Source organism: Mesoplodon mirus (assembly GCF_964341445.2).
Source record: "Mesoplodon mirus genome assembly, chromosome: 12".
NCBI lineage: Eukaryota > Metazoa > Chordata > Mammalia > Artiodactyla > Ziphiidae > Mesoplodon > Mesoplodon mirus.
Window position 1 is genome coordinate 53,459,069 of NC_138988.1, and position 3,962 is coordinate 53,463,030.

Genomic DNA, 3,962 nt, shown 5'->3' on the forward strand with positions numbered 1-3,962 from the left:
GGGGTTCATCTTGCCTTTTTAAAAATTGTGAAATATCATATAAAAAAGATGTACATGAAACATAATACTGTTCCAAGAATAATTATAAACACCCATGTACCCACTGCTTAGGGAAAGAAACCTGTTTGTTCATTACCTTAAAAGCCACCTTTGTGCCCCGAGAAAATTGTGCCCCTACAAAATTCTGCTCCTGGACCTCAGAGGTAACACTGTCTTGACTCCTGGAGTAATCATCCTCTTGGCTTTTTTTTTTTTTTAATTTAATTTTATTTTTTTACACAGCAGGTTCTTATTAGTTATCCATTTTATACATATTAGTGTATATATGTCAATCCCAATCTCCCAATTCACCACACACACACACACACACCTGCCAGTATCCCCCCTTGGGGTCCATACATTTGTTCTCTACATCTGTGTCTCTATTTCTGCCCTGCAAACTGGTTCAACTGTACCATTTTTCTAGGTTCCACATATATGCATTAATATACGATATTTGTTTTTCTCTTTCTAACTTACTTCAGTCTGTATGACAGTCTCTAGGTCCATCCACGTCTCTACAAATGACCCAATTTCATTCCTTTTTATGGCTGAATAATATTCCATTGTATATTTGTACCACATCTTCTTTATCCATTTGTCTGTTGATGGACATTTAGGTTGCTTCCATGACCTGGCTATTGTAAATAGTGCTGCAATGAACGTTGGGGTACATGTGTCTTTTTGAATTATGGTCTTCTCAGGGTATACGCCCAGTAGTGGGATTGCTGGGTCGTATGGTAGTTCTATTTTTAGTTTTTAAGAAACCTCCATACTGTTCTCCATAGTTGCTGTATCAATTTACATTCCCACCAACAGTGCAAGAGGGTTCCCTTTTCTCCACACCCTCTCCAGGATTTGTTGTTTGTAGATTTTCTGATGATGCCCATTCTAACTGGTGTGAGGTGATAACCTCATTGAACTTTTGATTTGCATTTCTCTAATAATTAGTGATGTTGAGCAGCTTTTCATGTGCTTCTTGGCCATCTGTATGTCTTCTTTGGAGAAATGTCTATTTAGGTCTTCTGCCCATTTTTGGATTGGGTTGTTTGTTTTTTTAATATTGAGCTGCATGAGCTGTTTATACATTTTGGAGATTAATCCATTATCCGTTGATTCGTTTGCAAATATTTTTTCCCATTCTGAGGGTTGTCTTTTCGTCTTGTTTGAGGTTTCCTTTGCTTTGCAAAAGGTTTTAAGTTTCAATAGGTCCCATTTGTTTATTTTTGTTTTTATTTCCATTACTCTAGGAGGTGGATCAAAAAAGATCTTGCTGTGATTTATGTCAAAGAGTGTTCTTCCTGTGTTTTCCTCTAAGAGGAATATATATACATACACACACACACACACACACACACACACACACCCCACATTTTGTTTACCTGTCAATGAACATTTGGGTGGTTTCCATCCTTTGGCTGCTGTGAATAATGCAGTGCGCATGGGAGTGCAAGTATCTCTGAGTCCTTGCTTTTAATTCTTTCAGGGGTGTGTGTGTGTGTGTGTGTGTATAGTGTTGTATCATATGAAAATTCCACGTTTAATTTTTTGAGGACCTGCCATACTGTTTTCTACAGTGAGTACACCATTTGGCAATCCCACCAGCAATGCACAAGGGTTTGATTTCCTCCATATCCTCCCCAACACTTGTTATTTTCTCTTTTTTGTTTGTTTTTACAACAATCATCTTAATGGGTGTGAAAGCTATCTCATTGTGGCTTTAATTTGCATTCCTCTAATGATTAGTGATGTGTTTATTGGCCATTTGTAGATCTTCTTTGGAGAAATGTCGATTCAAGTCCTTTGCACATTTTCTAATGGGGTTGCTTTATGTGTTGAGTTGTAGGAGTTCCATATATATATATGATTTGCAGATTATTTTCTCCAGTTCTGTGGGTTGCTTTTTCACTGTTGATAGTGTCCTTTGATATACAAAAGTATTTAACTTTGATGAAGTCCATTTTTTTTTAATAGCTTGTGCTTTTGTTGTCATAGCCAAGAAATTATTGCCAAATCCAATTTCATGGAGCTTTCCCCCTATGTTTTCTTTGAAGAGTTTCAGTTTTAGCTCTGATGTTTAGGTTTTTGATCCAGTTTAAGTGAATTTTTGTATATGGTGTTAGGTAAGTGTCCAACTTTATTACTTTGCATATCAATATACTGTTTTCCTAGGACCATTTGTTGATAAGACTCTTTTCCCCATTGAATGGTTGTCTTTTCAAAAAACATTTGACAATCCCTGGACTCCCTAGTCTATTCCATTGGTCTATGTGTGATTTTATGCCAGTACCACAGTTTTGATTACTTTTGCAGTAAGTTTTGAAATCAGGAAGTGTGAGACTTTGTCTGTTTTCTCTACTTTATTTACCTCTGTGCTAATCTTTTATTATTTCCTTCTGTTAGCTGTGGGTTTAATTTTGTTTAGCTCATTTGTTTCTTAAGGTTCAAAGGTTGTTGATTTGTGAGCTTTGCAAATGTAAGTAATTATAGCTATATATTTCCCCTTAACACTGCTTTTTGCAGCATCCCGTACATTTTGGTATGTGTTTTTATTTTCATTTGTCTTTAGATAAGTTCTAATTTCTCTTGTGATTTCTTCTTTGATCCATTGGTTAAGAGTATGTTGTTTAATTTCCACATATCAGTGGATTTCTCAGTTTTCCTTCCACTATTGATTTCTAATTTAATTGCACTCTGATAGGAAAAAATACTTTGTATGATTTCAGCCTTAAAATTTACTGTTCTGTGGGCTAACATAGGGTCTGTCCTAGAGAATGTCCCATGCACGCTTGAGAAAAATGTGTATTCTGCTGCTGTTTGGTGGAGTGATCTGTGTGTGTATGTTAAGTCCATTTGGCCTACAGTGATGTTCAAGTCTTCTATTTCTTTATTGATCCTGTCTTGTTGTTTTTATCTATTGATAGTGGGGTATTGAAATCTCCTACTATTATTGTAGAGCTATTTCCCCTTCAATTCTGTAAATGTTTGCTTCATACATTTTGGAGCTTTGATGTTTGGTGGATGTATGGTTATAATAGTTATATCTTCTTAGTGAATTGATTCTTTTATCAATATATACTGTCCCTGCGTCTTGTAAGTTTTTGAGTTAAAGTTTAGTTTGCCTGATGTTAGTATAATCACCCTTGCTCTCCTTGGTCACTCTTTGCATGAAATATTTTCCCCATCCTTTGACTTTGAATGTACACCATGTTCTTAGATCTAAAGTGAGTCTCTTATAGAGAGCGTATAGTTGGACCTTGTTTTAAAATCCATTCTGCCAGTTTATATCTTTTGACTGGAGAATTTAACCTATTTACATTTAAAGTAATTACTGATAAGGACTTACTTTTGCCATTTTATTTGTTTGCTGTGTGTCTTATAGGTTTATTTTCCTGCATTTCCTTCATTATAGTCTTCCTTTGAATTTAGTTGATTTTTTTCTAGTGATACATTTTGATTCCCTCTCATTTTCTTTTGTCTTTATTCTATAGTCATTTCACTTGTGGTTATTAGAGGGATTACACATAACATCCTAAAGTTATAACAATCTATTTTAAATTAATACCAGCTTAACTTCAATCACATAAAAACACGAATCCTTTACAGCTTCACCCCTTTTTGTTGATGTCACAAATTACATTTTTATATATTGTGTACCCATTAACAGGTCTATGGTTATTTTTATGTGCCTGCCTTTTAAATCACATAGAATAAGTTATAAAATTATACAAAATTGTATTGGTTTTCATATTTCTCCATGTATTTACCTTTATATTTTTATAGTTTTGAGTTATTGTCTAAAGCTTTTCATTTTAACTTAAAGAATGACCTTGTGTAGTGGTAATAAACTCTCTCAGCTTTTGTTTATCTGGAAAGCTCTTAATTTCTCCTTCATTTTTTTTTTTTTTTGCGGTACACGGGCC